The 16,630-nt window shown below is 38.5% G+C and overlaps 1 long non-coding RNA gene across 1 annotated transcript; it reads left to right on the forward strand.

The window, feature by feature from the left end:
• Positions 1 to 8,175: 8,175 nt before the first annotated feature.
• On the forward strand, positions 8,176 to 10,295 carry LOC141640664 (uncharacterized). Its single transcript, XR_012543102.1, has 3 exons — positions 8,176 to 8,272; positions 9,478 to 9,736; positions 10,031 to 10,295. It is a non-coding gene; the product is annotated as an uncharacterized LOC141640664 (long non-coding RNA).
• Positions 10,296 to 16,630: the final 6,335 nt, after the last annotated feature.

Genomic DNA, 16,630 nt, shown 5'->3' on the forward strand with positions numbered 1-16,630 from the left:
GCCGTCCTCCAGCTGCAGAATCCGTGCGGCTTTCCACCAAGACGCTCGGATCCCACCTCCACAACCCGCCCGGATTCTCTTGAATCCGCTCGGATTCCATCGCCAGAATCCGCCCGTCCCGACCTTATTCCGTCCGGATTCCAGCACAGCGCGATTTCCTCTTCTCCAAGCTACGAACAAAGAAGCCCTTCCTTCGGAAAATATCGGCTCCTCCCTGCTCAATCTAAAAAGTGTAATTACTAGTTTAGCCCTTAGTTAACCCTAATGCATCCCCCTAATTTCCACTATAAATACCCCATTAGTCTAATTAGAAGAGCATGTTCTTCTTATCAATAATTAGAGTAGTTAATACCAATCAAATCTCTCTTTAGTTTTGTAATCAACAATTAATCAAGTCCTAATACAAGTTTTATTTCCTTAATCTCTCTTTTGTTCATCCTTTATTTTGGGTAATTGAAGATTATTTGGGTTATTATTGGGAGATTAACAACCTCTTAATCAAGCATTCAAGTACTTCTTTTATCTTTGCTTTATTATTGGAATCATTAGTAGGTATAATTCTCTTAATCCCTTTTTAATTATTGTTAATTACTTTCATTTGTTCATCATGTTTCATTTTGTTGGTATGATTGACAACCTTGCTAGCATGATCAACATGATAATGAGTGAGTAGTCTATTAGCTAGGGTTAATGGGTGATTAGGGGAAACCAACATGGGGAATGATTCATGCTTAAATTAATATGCTTTCATATTTTATTTGCTTGCTTGTTTTGATCTCAACACATGCACATGTTATATTTGATGAAATGCTAAGCCTATGAATCCTTGCATTTACTACCATCTTCTATCTTTTCAATGAGACTTGTAAGACATAACTCAACTCGAGTCTCATTAGACCATGCATGTTGTTGAGTAGGGAAGATTAAGTCGACTTGTAGGTGTTGTACAATCTAATCGATTCGGCTCCGGGACCCAAACATTCCTAGGATTGTAAGATATAACCCAACTCAATCCATCACAACAATAATTGCTTGCTTATAATTTGAGAACATGTTTGTATGATCAATTCCCATGATTCCCCTATGATCCCATGACACCCTAGTGCTTTTTAATCAATTGTTTACACCCCTTTTAATTCATCTTGCTAGTTTATTTTCATTGCTATTTTAGTTAGTGACCTTCTACATCAACCCAATTTGTGACACCCCAAGACACCACTAGAAATCTCATTTCAATACCCGTCCCTTGGGATCCGACCTTTACTTGCCTCTTTGCTAATTGTAGAGTTGTTTGTGAAGCTATAAATTGTGTTTTGATTCAGACGTGACCCAACGACCACACCTTTAATTGTGAACACGAAACGGACCGATCAATAAATCTTTTTTTTTTAAAAAGTAAAAAATTATTCAATTTAGTTAACTACTAGTGTTGTATTTGTCACATTGACATTTATAATGATTGAATGAATATCTTAATATTAGAGTGTATAATTTTATTTGAACGAGTCACACATGTATTGTTGATATTTTGTTAACTCATTGTGTTTTTTAAATGAAATTTTTTATGCGGAGGTTGGTAACCCTTACATTTCCTATTTTATACATGATATCCCCATTGTTTTTTTTACAAAATACTATCATGTAAATCCTAGCATAGATTTAAGCTGCAGGTAATATTCTTTTTTAAATCGTGGTCTCGTAATAACAACCTATTAAACGAAGTAGTCATTTTTATAATAAGGTGAATCAAAGTTTTTTTTTTTTTTTTTCGGTAAAGTAAGTATATTACTGAAAAAATCGTAGCCATACATCAAGTAGTCCAGTGGTCAACGACCCAACCCGGAACTACTTCATCCAAACACTAAGCAGACTAACTCAGCCCAAAAAAAACAAAAAGGAACCCACTAACTCAGACTATCTTTGGACAACAATAACCAGGAGGTCATCTTCACTTTCCTCATTTTACCACCACCTCGCAAAAAACGATCGTCTTCCTCAATCAATCAAGCACGATTTCGCAATCCTGCCAGCCATTCCTTGTCTTTATCTCCAAGATTCTCAGTGAGACTCAAGGTACGATCTGTTACCTCTTTAATGATTTGGGTAACCAATTTCGTCGGATTAATCAAAATTAATTCATGCTTACATAGATTTCGTTGCTTCCAGATGCCATAGATACACGCATTAAGGATGGCGTTGATGATATCTTTCCGCATCCCAGAGCCCTTCAGACCTCTCCTCCATTCTAGGAAATCATCCGCTGAAAAGCACTCTCCAATCAATCCGCCCACAAGGTCGAGGACCCTGGAGCTGTCCTCACATGCAAAGAAGAGATGTGAAGCCGTCTCAGATCCAGTTCCACAAATCTCACAGGTATCATTGTCACTGATCCCGAATTTGAGAAGCTTATCCTTAGTGTTTAGAGCATTATGCATATAAATCCAGGATAGGAAACTGTGTTTAGGCAGAGTGTATTTATTCTATACGAGCTGATACCACTGAACTCTCTCCCCTTTATTTCTGATGAAATCATACCCTTTTGCGATAGAGTATTCCCTTCCCAGATCCATTGCCCATACGTGATGCTGATAAGATTCCTGAAAAATGGACTTAACAGAGCACAAAGTTTTTTCATTTACTTCATTTATGTTCAATACCATTCAATTAAATTAAGTTAAAAATGTAGGGCTTAACAACATAAAAAAATCGCTAAGTATTATAAAAGTGTTTATCCACTAATGTATAGTACTTTATATAAAAACTGGGGAGCATTCTGCTCAGGTTAGTTTAGATTGTGTCATTACAGGTTTAAAATAATTTGAGTCAGAATGGACGGAGTCTTGTCATTTTGAGTTAGTTATTAGTTGTTATTAATTTATTTAATTTATATAGTTTTCAGTGTGTAACAATAAATATTTGGGTTGAGAGTCCGATGATAATATTAAGTGTGGTCAGTTTGGACATTTTAAGTAGATCTGACAATGGGCCAATCGGGCCGGGTTAACTCCAGTTCGGGTTGTTAAGGTCCTCAATTTAGGTTTAGGCTAGGTCATTTTGGGTTCGGGGTATTTTCGGGTGGGTTGTTTTCACGGTATTTTGGGGATAACGACTAGTTCGCGGTAATAAAAATTCGGGTCGGGTTTAATAGGGTCGGGTCAATTTGGGTTTCGAATCCGGTCCTCAATTCAGGTTTGGGCTCAGCCATTTCGGGTTCGAGTCATTTTCGGGTGGGTTGTTTTCAAGTTATTTAGGGACGACAGTCAGTTCACAATAATAAAAGTTCGGGTTAGGTTGAATTGGGCCGGATCAATCCGGGTTTTGAAACAGGTCCTCAATGCAAGTTTGGGTCGGGTTCAGATCGGGTTACCTTTGTCAGGTCATTTTGCCTGTAACACCCCTGATTTTCGGCTAAATTAAAACTTACTTTTACATACAAAACTGGCCGAAATACAAGGATATTATAATTAATATACAAAGTCTCTTAATACAAATCTCTTTTAAATATAAAATAATACAAATGAAACCAAAACTTTTACAAAACTTTAATAAAAATCTTCTCTTGGAATAAAAATCCTTTTGAACTGCAACGGAAGTAACCTGATATAAAACCTAAAGACAGAAAGGAACTACCCCCATGACGAGTAGCCCCGAAGGGAGAAAACACGTCAGCCGGAAAGATGAGTAACAGATAATACCTTAATATAAGCATAAACAGAGAGAATAATAAAAACACTCCCCGTAACTCATCCCATACTCAAACCTACTACATACTATTCCTTTAATAAAATACTCATATCTCGCCTCCATAATTAACCAAGTCTCTCATTACTCTGTCTTAATCATTACTCCGTCTCATAAAATAATAATCAAATGTAACCACGTATCGTATTCTCATCGTCGCTCCTAAGCCAAGGACAAGGGGTGAGTGAACTGGCGGATAAAACCCGCGAAACAATATTTCCATCTCAATATCGATCTCAAACTCAAATAACTCAATAACCATGGTCGCACTGGACCGTAAACATAACTCGGCACAACGGCCCCATAACTCAATACCAGTAACCAATATTCATCTCAATTTCAATATCGATATTGTCAAAAGGTCCAATAATGAACCGTGCTCAACACTTAGAGTAAAACTCTAAGCTACTCACCCACTAGCCAAGATCGAAGGGAACGATAACAAAAAATACGACATCAAATTTCATCTCAACCCAAAGATTTATTTGTATTCGCAAGTGTCAAGTGTTGACATCTTAGTCCTTGAATATACACTGCTCAGACTAATACGGAGTATTAAACAAACTAACAATGAAAGCCTCTCGTTAATCTTAGGTAGCATCAACAACTTACATTAGCCATCATAAGTAAAGAATCCACTTTTCCAGTAATCACACAATTGCTTTGTACGTACCAAACTCCTTTTATTCCCAAGTATACCTGCCTCGTACCATTCATATACCCGAGGTATACGCAATCTCACGAATCAACCTGTCTCACAAACCATGAATTAAAATCAAGCGATTATATGTATAATATACTTATATAAAAATAATACAATACACCCAAATTAAATTCGCATCACACAACTCAAATGAACAGACGACAATTATCACATATCACATACAACCCCAAACAATACTAATGATAATAGGATCGGTAGAATCGTGTTACCTCATATTGATTTAAAATCGCTACAGGAAAAGGACCGACAAATAAAAACAGGAGCAAGAGGATGGCGGACTAAAGAAGCATAGATCAGACGGAATTTCGCGAGGAAAGCGTGACAAATTTTGATACGGGAACATAATGCTTCATATGAGCATTATAATAGATATTGAATGATGATTATGACGACCATGGTAGACTAATGATGTAAATAGTATGGCATAGGAAACATGGCAGAGAAGGACAAGGTTACAAATCGTTGATTAACAAGAAATAAACAATTGAGTTAGGCGGCGCTTTAAAGAAGAGAGACAAAAACCGAATGGATAAATAAAGAGGTTAAACCCTATTAAATAGATAAAACGACTTTGAAGCCATCTTATTTTTATTAACTTAATAGTTAAAACATATAAATATTTGGGATATTACAATCTTTCCCCCAAAAAAGGAACTTCGTCCCCGAAGTTCAAGTTAGAAATCAAAAATACTCCTTTAAAATTTGAGTGCTATTTCGAAATCAAAAATACTACTTTAAAATTTGAGTGGTATTACATTCCACCCTCGTTAAAAACAAAGTTCGCCCTCGAACTTTAAAATTAGAAACAGTTTGCGTCACAAAAAGTTAAGAAATGTTTTAAAAGTGAAATCAGCGGTGCTAAGATATGATGATCTCAACACCTGACCAAGAAAGAACCCGCTCTGATACCACTTTGTAACACCCCCATTTATTCAGGAGCCTTTAGCTAGACATTCCCAAATAAATAGAACTGTTACCATCTCGTTTTCCCGAGGTAGTGAATAACAAAGTACAACTCACCAAAGTACTTTAAATAAAACTTTAATGATTACATGTTTATTACAACTTAATCCAACTTAAAACTTAATATAAAATAATTACAACTCGCAGCGGAAATAAATAAAATAATTAGATAATCTATGTGGTCTATACTTCTAGGTAGGTTGGCCAAGTCCTCACGCATCCCATAGCTCCCAAGTCAGCTAATCTTTAGTACCTGTCAAATCTGCTCCCCATTATGGTTCACCGCAGATGTTCACGAATACACAGTAAACCGCGAGGTTGACTAGGAATAAAGTAAACAACAATAATAATCCAACCCAAAATAGACATCCTTCGTATTCTCATCACTTCATCCGTACAACTCACTTACGTCACTGGCAGTAGCACAACTCCCTTAACACCGTGCTATGTTCAACTGGCAGTAGTACTTGCGTACCATGCTCAACTGGCAGTAGTATCCTTGTACTATGCATAACTGGCAGTAGTAATCACTTACTATGCACAACTATCTGGCAGTAGCAATCACTTGCTATGCGCAACTGGCAGTAACAATCACTTGTTATGCACAACTGGCAGTAATACACTCTGTGTTATGCTCAGCTGAATAATCAACTCTCCATACCAAATATAACCCAACAACAAAAACTCAATAACAATCCCGTCTTAATCTCAACCAACATCTTAACATACTCCATTACTCTACTTCCAATAATGAATCACAATATTAACCTTAACCTCATAAATCGTCACATTAAAACATTCATTCACTGAACAATAAAACCCGAGTTGAGTAGGAAATTCCTACCTGGCAAGCAATTCCGAATAATATATGCAATCTACTAAAAATATTCTTCAACAAACCCGTTCCACAAGTCTGTCACCTATAGATAAATAATATATTTATTGTTATCCAATACATTATCATAATTTAATCGATTATAATTTTTTTACGTTATATTATTTTTTCGTGTAAAATATTACGTAAACAACCCGTCTTAATAATAAACAATTTAAAATTGTTGTAAACCCACGCAACACCCACGTCACCCACGGAACACCCCAAACACACAACCCCATCTATGGTTTTATCCCGTGTACCTCACCCTTTACACTCACCATACACGACACCACCGACCACCTAGCACCACCACACAGCCTGCCACCTCCTATCTCGAACCACGGCGTATCCCGACAACCACAAACCACCAGCCTAGCCATTCCCTACAACCCACAAACTCCCGCCCTAGCAACAACAACCACAAACACTACCAATTACCGAAAACCCGACATCAACCAACACCGCATACTCCTCGCCAACACTACCACGGCCACCACTACCACCTCTGGCCATCACCGTTGACACCTATGTCCCACGGTGACTCCATGGGTGGTCCCCCTTCCCCGGTACAGTCAGTAATGCGGCCACGAAATTCGTCTTAAGGTAGCCACCACGCACGAACCCGTCACCTGTTCTTCCCCTGTTTTCGCCACCAACGACACCAATCGCCGGCTGCCACCACCCCATCACCTCCGTTAAGGTCGACTAACCCACCCCGTCACAACCCTGCCATACTTCGTTCAAGACTCGTCCAAAAGGGGTTCGAAACCCGTGTCAAATCAACACGACAAAATTACCCAACCACCACGACAACCACCCTTGTCCCCAGCCTAGGTTAGTCAACGTCGGTCAACAGTAGGTCCAATGAGGTTGAGACGGTCCACGGCAGAAGTCACGGTGGGTCAGGTCACGGCATGGTCAAGTTATACGGCCAAGGTTACATTATGCGATTTTAATTAAATAAAATACGAGTTAATTAATTCATAAGACATCTTACCTTTTTATCGCTAATCGCTCTTCCGTCTTCTAAATCTCCTTCCTCTTCTTTTATGAATTACTTTTCAGATTTATTAAGTATTTATAGTCTAGGTTTGGGGAGTATATGAGGCCAATTAGAAAACTATTGCCCTTTTCTAATTATTATTAGGAATTACCAAATTATTATTATATTTATTATTTTATTATTAAATCCCGCTTTAAATCCCGACTACTACTCATACTAGGCCTAATATAATCAGTCCATATCCATATCACACGGCCAAGGCCTTATCACAAGCTAAACCCAAGTCCCGACTTGCTTACTTATTTTATTATTTAATTACCGTCTTTCTCGCAACTATTACTAGAAATCTCATTAATTAATTATTTAAATTATATAAATTTTTCTCATAAATTAGTATTAAATTACGGGGTATTACAATCTTTCCCCCTTAAAATGAACTTCGTACCGAAGTTCGGCCATAACTACTACAACAACAGTTATAAACATCCGCACAAATGAGCCTTTCCCAACTTATGACCATTGCTACATAATTAACTTACTTAATTATTATCAAACCGTATCATACTTATCAAAATGTATGATAAAACTAATTCAAAACATGAAAATGTGTCACAAAATAAATTCAAAACACGAGGTGTCACATTGCCAGGTCTAATTATAAGCATTTAAGGGTAACGAAAAATACAAAAAATAAGTTTTACTTATTAAATTATATAAATTATTAAATTATATAATCTTAAAGTTAATTATTACAAGACGGTCTCACCCACAAATTAGTACAATGCTATTTGCAGAAAAAAAAAAAAAAAAAAAAAGACTTATTCTCACCCACAAATACACCTTTGCAAAAAACAAAGAACTACCTTATTAATTTCATGACTCACCAAACCCTTATTCTCCTCTTACTCGCTTTTGCTTTATCCGTCTACGCATTCAGTGCACACGACGAACTTATGGGACACTAGTAAGTTGTTTATCTCTTGTATTCAATTAAATTACTCTTATATTGTGAATTGTAAATGGTTATTTGTGAATTGGGGGGTTGCGAATTCGGTATCGCGCATTGCGTATTGTGTACTGTGAATTGCGAATTGTGAATTGTAAATTGGAAGTTGGGAATTGGGGAATGCGAATCATAAATCGTAAATGATATAGTTTGTATTAACTGTACTTTTGGATGAAATGTGTAGGGTGGTTGACTTAATTTTGGGTGTTTCTCTCGTTCAGTCGTTCCATCTACCCTGCCAATTTATAATTTTGCTTTCATGAAATACGTATTCATCGGCGATCATCTTTAAATTTTGTTGATGAACATTCTATTCTAGGTGATCACTTTGATTTTGCCTATTTGAAAAATGGGTTACGACATAGTGCACACCACCAATTCGATGAAATGTGTTATTTGGCTTAGAATGGTGGAATTAAATTTGCACACCAACTGTTTGAGAAAATGTGTCTTCCAACTCTTTACTACTATGATGAAATTTTATACTTTTAAAGTTCCGTTCAAGCAGTGCATACCCTTGGTAAATAACTTGCCCAATTTTGGGTGTGTGTCTTTAAGCCGTTGAATAGCTTAGAGTTTGTGCTTGCCTAGGTAGTTCTGATAAATAAAGTTGTTGAATACTAATTTTGATAAGCTGGACATGCCCTTTTGATTATTGTTTGTTGTGTTCAGTGGTTTAAACATTAAAGCTTTTGTTTTGAGTTTCTAAGCTCTTAAATCCAAGCTATTAATGTGATTTTAAGCCATTCTTGTGTGGTTTATCTGAATTTATGTAAATGTTGCAAAAAATATTGATCATCAGTTAGAACTTGTGAAATTTCGTGGCCCCTATAAGTTCATTTCAGATAAGTAATGAGTATGTCTACAAGTTTTGTTATCTTAAATCTCAGGTTCTAATAATTGTTGGAGCACACGTGTTTACTTGTGAAATAGACGTGATTCTGAAACTTTAGTTGGATAAGAGAAGGTCTTTGGCTATAGTGTGGTTTTGTTAAATATTAGTATGTTACTCCTACTTTACTGAATTCACTCACAATTTTGTGACTCATCGAATCAAGGAGGTAATAGAGCTAGATGAGGGTGTGTAAGTTTTTTATATCTTACTGTATGTACCTATCAGTGGTTGGTTATTATTGTATTTAATATATATTGTGTTATTGCAGCTGATAATAGACATACCGTTTTGTCATCTGGAACTCAATCGGTCTCATATCACCTTCTGTGCAGGATACTTTAGTAAAATTATCTTGTCATTTTTTCAATAAAATATTTTATCCTTGTTTCTACAATATTTTTCATATGATGATGTTTTGTTTCTTCCCCATTATTTGACACTAGGTGCTTTTGTACCTTATGTGGAGGACAACTCTCTCAACATGGACGATGAACGATGTGCTGCTAACTTTACTCAATGACTTCTAGGTACCTTCCTGATTTAAAACAATAATGGATGAAAATATTTCAGCTAATAATAAAGCGTGGCTTGAGAAACTCGAGAATTTATTCATGTCATTTGCAATCGGACATTCTCATTAAGGTTACTTTAATATTGTCCTTATTATCAAGTTAAAAAAAAAATTAAACCCTACCTTTAAACACAAACACTCCAGAGAGACGGTCTCTAAATAGCGTTATTGAGAGACCTCTCACAAGATGGGGCGAGGGACCCACTGAATTTATCTATTTTATTTAAAAGTATTTTCTTTTTTGTATTAGGTTTTAAGTTGGCCTTCTTTAGTTGGCGGATATACAAATGCGGAGCAAAAACGTCTACATCTGAAGAAACAACCACTACATCTATACGACGGATATTTCTTTTATAGAGTACCCTTTTAGTGCACAACTTTGTATATCAAATTTTTGTATATTTTTTTTGGGAGCCATGTATTTGACAATATTCAAGTTTTTCAGCACTTGATCAGTCCTTCTAAATGAGAAGGATGTTACACTTTGATTAATAGATAAATCAAATATTATTTCTTTCTACGAGCATACAACCTATCTCACAAAATATTCGTCTATCTAATGAATGAATAGCCATATGAAATACTTAATAGTCACGTTGATATCTATTGATTACTACTTTAGCAACGAGAATTTTAAATTTTGTCACAAAAATATTTATGGCTAGTAATTTTTAGTCACGGGAGTCTTTTTTGCCACGTTAGTTTTTCGTGGCTAATAGTGTTTAGCCACGGGTGTGTTTATATCTAGCCACGATATAACCTTGTGGCTAAAACAATTTTAGCCACGGGAGTTTGGTTTAGCCACGACATTTTAGCCACGAGAATTATCGTGGAAAGATAAATAATTTTAGCCACGTTGCAGTTTTTTCCGTGGCTAAAATTTTGCCATGGCCACTTGCGTCACGACTATTTTTCCGTGGAAAAGCTTTATAGCCACGGGAATTTTGCACTTGCGCCACGTATTTAACCGTGGCCCAAGTGCTAAATTGTTGTAGTGAATACATAGCTAATACAACATAATAAAAACACATAAATTCTAATAAGACATAATAAAAAAATAGGTAATGGAGGTCTTCACTCTTCCATTCTACCCTTCCCTTTTCCTTCGAGGTACATCTTCCCCTTGTTATTCTGGCTAGCCCGCCTAGCATGGGCTTCCTCTTCGGAACGGATCCTCAACGGATCCACAACGGCATCCGGTCTCTTACAAGACCTCATACTCGGCCCAAGTCGAGCCCACATGCGGCTCACCGCCTCTTTGGGACCCAAGCTCCTCCTCTTCGGTGGCCTCACCGCATCCAGGCTAACGTCATCGGAAAAGTCGTGAAATAAGGCACGGTTGGTCTTGCCAACCTCCCTATGCTTCAAGTCGACGAATTCATCTTTGCCGAACTTTGACCTTTCTTCCAAGGTTCGAGCTCTTGACCATTTGACATAAGGGGGAGTTACTCATGTCGTTGAAGCGGGGTTTGGTACGTCCCATGTCGGCCGAGTGGCCCACCACCTCTCGTAAACCTCCACAAGCTCGGTGTTTCAACAAACGCTCTCTTGGATGAGAGTGTCTTGAACGGGCATATTTTGTTGGCGTCTCATTTGCCGCATAACCCTTTTCGGATAAATGAACGAAGCAACCTTCAAGCCCACAACCATAAAAGAGCAAGAACAAGCGGCCGGAGCGGGCAACCCCGTAAAGGATCTCAAGTGCCACCATGGCACCACCCAACGGATATGAGGGCTGCCCTCCTCCACCAATTTCGAGGTCCAATAGGCCTCAGTGGACGTAAAGCTCTCCGAATACAACTTCTTCCTCATAGTAAGGTGATGAAAGGAGTAGGAAGAAGCATCAACCGGAGGCTCAACATACCTTAGCCTCTACATGAGCCATACTTGGAGGATCCTTGAAGATCCAAATAAAGGGCTTTCCACAAGAACCCTTCTTGTCCAAAGCCTGGACGATCTCGCCAAGCACCAACCACGATGGATCCCACCCGTGCTCCATTTGCCCAACAACATGCACAAGGGTCATGCTACCATACCACCGTGGCCCCTACTTCTTCAAGGCATCAACAAGGAGGTAAGCATGCACTAGGCAAAAGGAAAGAGCCCTTCTCTTAGCCACCTCCGAGATGTTGACATCCAAGCGGTTTGAGAAGATGTTGATAAGACCCAACATGTCAACACCATGAGGAGCAATGAGGAAGTTCACTTGGCTTGTCGACAAGCCCAACATAGAACGAAACTTTTCATTATAACACAACCGAGTTAGAGGAAGCATCGGAGTACAACTCGGTCACCCTCCAATAGCACCCACTTCTTTGGCAACAGGGAAAATTTCACCTATCAGGAAAACGAAAACATGATGTTTCGAATCCCAAAAATGAGAGCATGTTTCAAGGAACGAGGGTTGCGCCATAACTTGACGGAGCACCAACAATTGACCAACTCCCATTACAATGAGTTGATACTTCTCGGGTGGCGATAAATCTCGACACCAAAGTCGCAACCTACTTTCGAAAGTATCCATGAATTATTTTGTGGAAGAAGAAGAGAAGATTTTCGTAGAGATGTTTTTCGTGTTTCGGATGATGAAACAATGAAGCACAAACATCCATGTTTATAAAAAACAATCAGCACCTTTTTCCGAAAAAAGGGGAGCTCCCTTGCATCGCCCAGCGGCTCGCGCCTGTTTGGGCTGATTCTAAGAATCCGCACCTTCACTTGTCCTTGTCAAGTTTTGCTTCTTTCTGACGCATCGTTTTTCTCGCCTTAAGGATCGCGCCTCTTCAGGCCTATCCGGAAATTTTTGTATTTTCTCACACTCACATTTCCTTGGATTCAGGTTTTACGAAATCCGACACGGTTTCTATGACGCAGCTTTAAACATACGGGTTTTCTCTTCTTTTTGTAGGGGGGGAAGGACTAGTTGGCCTGATCTGCGACGGATCGTTTCCATGTCAGTCAAAAATGTCCAAAAATTTTCGCATTTCCACAAAAATCAAAATTGATAACATAACATCAATTTTTCTCAAAACCCTCTGGCAAATTCGAGTCTTGATCTCGCAAAAATCAAAATTAACACACTCACAAAATCCCTTTTGAAATTCATCCATGGCGGTTTGAGTTTTAATTTTCGAGATGCAAATCAATTTTGGCAAAATTCGATGCGATTTAATTCAAACACGAATTAATTTCTCGAAATTTCAAAACAATTCCTTTTGAAAAAATCCAAACGTGAGGCCTTGTCGCGGAATTTTCAAAATTCATTTTTAAAACAATTTCAATTTGAACTTCGAGTGATCGTGTTTATTTTTGTTTTCAACAAATACCTTGCATGTCTACGTGTATGCGTATGCGCTTACTGTTGCCTGTTTTCTACACTAACGATGCAGGAACAAATGTCGAAGCAAATGAGGAATCAGCCATTGACCGCGCTTCTCCGAAACACAACACAAAAAAAGCCAAACACATGCAAACTACAAACCAAAAACACATACAAAAAATCCGCCTTACGCAAAATACATCAACACACGTTAGATACAAATGACTGACCATACAAATAGGATCTGATGCGAGTATTTATCATACAGACACTGGCCTAAAACAATGAACTAGGGGCTATTTGCCACCTACAGAACTAAGCACTCCCTCTCCTTCTAACCAGAAAAGAAAGGGAACAACATGAAAAAAAGGGTGTAACAGCGGAAGCGGAGGTGGTTACCATGATGATAACCCCTCTTTCCTACTCCGTAAGAAAAAAAGAAAACAGTGTCTGGCAAACTTCAGGCGACATGGCGATCAGGAATTGTGACACAATGCATTGCCCCGACGTTAACCCCAACTCATCGGAATTCAGCGATAAGTAAGAGCCATGATATAGGGTGCCACCCCGATGTTAATCCCCAACCATCAGAACTCAGCGACGATTGAAAGCAGCAACGTAGCGCGACGCCCTGGTATTGAACCCCAGTCATCAGACGTCCGAATCTCTGCAGACAATAACCAATGATCAACACGTGATCAAAGGCTGTACAAAGGCAACCAGGACAAAGCACAACAGGACAAAGACAGAATGACAGCCGTCCCACCTCCTCCAAGGCCTTAGCCAAGCACCCAGCGGGCCTAGAAGCCCCATAACACTCGCCTGAAATCAAAAAAAAGCAACGTCAGCCGAAATTTCGGCATTACGTGTAACACCTCCATTTATCTAAGAGTCTTTAGCTAGACATTCCTAGATAAATAGGACTGTTACCATCTCGGTTTTCTGAGGTAGTGAATAACAAAGTCCAACTCACCAAAGTACTTTAAATTAAAACTTAGCGATTACATGTTTATTACAACTTAACCAAACAAAACTTAATATAAAATAAGATACAACTTGCAGCGGAAATAAATAAAGTGATTAAATAATCTAAGTGGTCTAGACTTCTAGGTAGATTGGTCAAGTCCTCACGCATCCCATAAGCTCCCAAGTCAACTAATCTTTAGTACCTGTCAACTCTGCTCCCCATTATGGTTCATCACAGGTGTTCACGAATATACTGTCAACCACGAGGTTGAGTAGGAGTAGCCAAACAACAACAATAAATGGATACAAGAACAATAATAAATGCAATGCATGCTCATGATCAATCCTCCGACGCTCCCGTTCATGCCGCCAATCCCTGGCCGGGGTAATCTCAATAACATCCCAGAGACAAGTCCTGCAGAACCAGCCTGGGGAAACCAATGCAAGTGCTCATGATATGATACGCAAACAATTGAGCTATACAACATTCTTACCATCTCAGACACGAGGCTGAGGAAACCAATAGTATAATTCATCTCAGACACGAGCTGAGGTAGTCAATAATCAAATCATCTCAGTCACGAGCTGAGGTAATTATAAATCAAATCATCTCAATACAACCAACCAACAATCATATATCATCCGTCACAATTCCAAATAATTCAACCAATACAATCAGATAATATCATTCCAGTAAATATTAAAGTGATTGAGTAGCTATCCTACCTGGCAAGCAACTCCAAAAAAGCAGCTCAAAGCGGTGCAAATAATTAAAGCAACCGAACCGGATTATAATATCTTCACAAATCGTCACCTAACATAAATACTATAACTTTCCATCAATTATTAATTATTACATTCCAGTATTATTTAATAATTATAAATTATATTCATTATTCAAATTAATTAATTATTATTATTATTAAAGGTCTACAATATTAAAAACCGGATTCAAATACAAACCCGAGTCAAACCCAACTTAAAAACCCGACTCAGATAAATAAAACCCAAACCCATAAAGCAATACCCAAAACCCACGTAATCACGTGAACAACACCCATACAACATACACGTTTACAACCATGTACACACCCTTCCTTCAACCCCCCTTTTCCCGACACCACCGACCACCAATGACTCCACCACTGCCTGCCCTCTCAAGCTCGCAACATGGCGCATCCCGACAACCACCAACCACCCCCTAAACCTTCCCCAGCAACCCTCCTAAACGCTCCCTAAACAGCCTCCCCAAACCCGACACAACAATAACACAAACACACACTCACCACCCTTACCACCACCATGGCAGCCCGTGGCCACCACCGTGGTCTCCCTTGACCCACGGTGGTTCCACCACCTGCCACAACAACCCAGAACAGCCCACCAAAAGCCGACAACAACACCATTATAACCTCTCCCCTGTTTCGCGTTTTTTCGACAAGCCGTCGCACAAACCCTGACAACAACCACTCACAACCACCCCAAAGTGGTCGACTAACCACCCATAAGCCAACCAATCCCAGTTCGAGTCCAACAAGTCAAAGCAACGTGTATAAACCGTTCCATCGTGTTTAAATAATAAACTTGCCCTATTTCACAATTCCGGCAACCCACCGCACGAACCACCCAGAAACCACCCTACCAACCCCAGGTCAAGGCGTGCACATTAAAGGGTCCAAAATCCGTGTAAACCGCATAAGCAACCACCCATACAACAACCCCTTCAAACTCTCATTCCCGCCGGTCACTGGTTGTCAAACGGAGGTCCGGTCATACCCTGGTGGTCCACGGTCACAGTCACGGTCACGGCTAACCTGTGGGATTTATCTGTATGCTGTTGGAATATGTGTCCTCCGACAATAATGCGATCACAATTGTTGATCATGATGATCACATGTTTAAATCTCATTCTAAAGAATACAATTGGGAAGTAATATTTTACTGTCAACTGGTCCACACATATCGGTATTGATTGGCTGACTAGAGTTTGACATTACTGTCGTGCGACGGTGATGATCAGTTGATCCCCTTAGGTCATACCTAAAGGGTAACACTCTTAATTGATTATTTAATTGATCGTATGACGATACGGGTTAATTAAATTACTTAAAATTGACGGACGATTTTGGAAGTAATATTTACGTATCTCATTATAATCTGATTAAATAAGATACGGTCTAAGTGATCGAATTGTTTTATTACTTAGATGAAATTATTGTTTAAGGAAACGATTGCATTTGAATGAATAATTTATTATAAATACAAGATGTTGTGATTTATAATTGGTAAAATATTTTGGTACAAGTAATTATGAATTACTAAGTCAATTTTGTATATGACGTATTTTTATTAATGTGTTAATTTTTAATATGTTAAAAATACATAACAATTTTACATGACATGTGACATGTGACAAATTGACAAATTGACAAAGATAAAATGGAATCCATTTTATCTTTATATGGACCGAAATTAGTGGGAGTATTAGGAAAATATTATGTTAATTAACTTAGTGGTAAACATAATCATTTTTGCCTAAACCTAGCCATGCAAACCTAGTGCCTC

This window comes from Silene latifolia, unplaced genomic scaffold (assembly GCF_048544455.1).
Source record: "Silene latifolia isolate original U9 population unplaced genomic scaffold, ASM4854445v1 scaffold_96, whole genome shotgun sequence".
NCBI lineage: Eukaryota > Viridiplantae > Streptophyta > Magnoliopsida > Caryophyllales > Caryophyllaceae > Silene > Silene latifolia.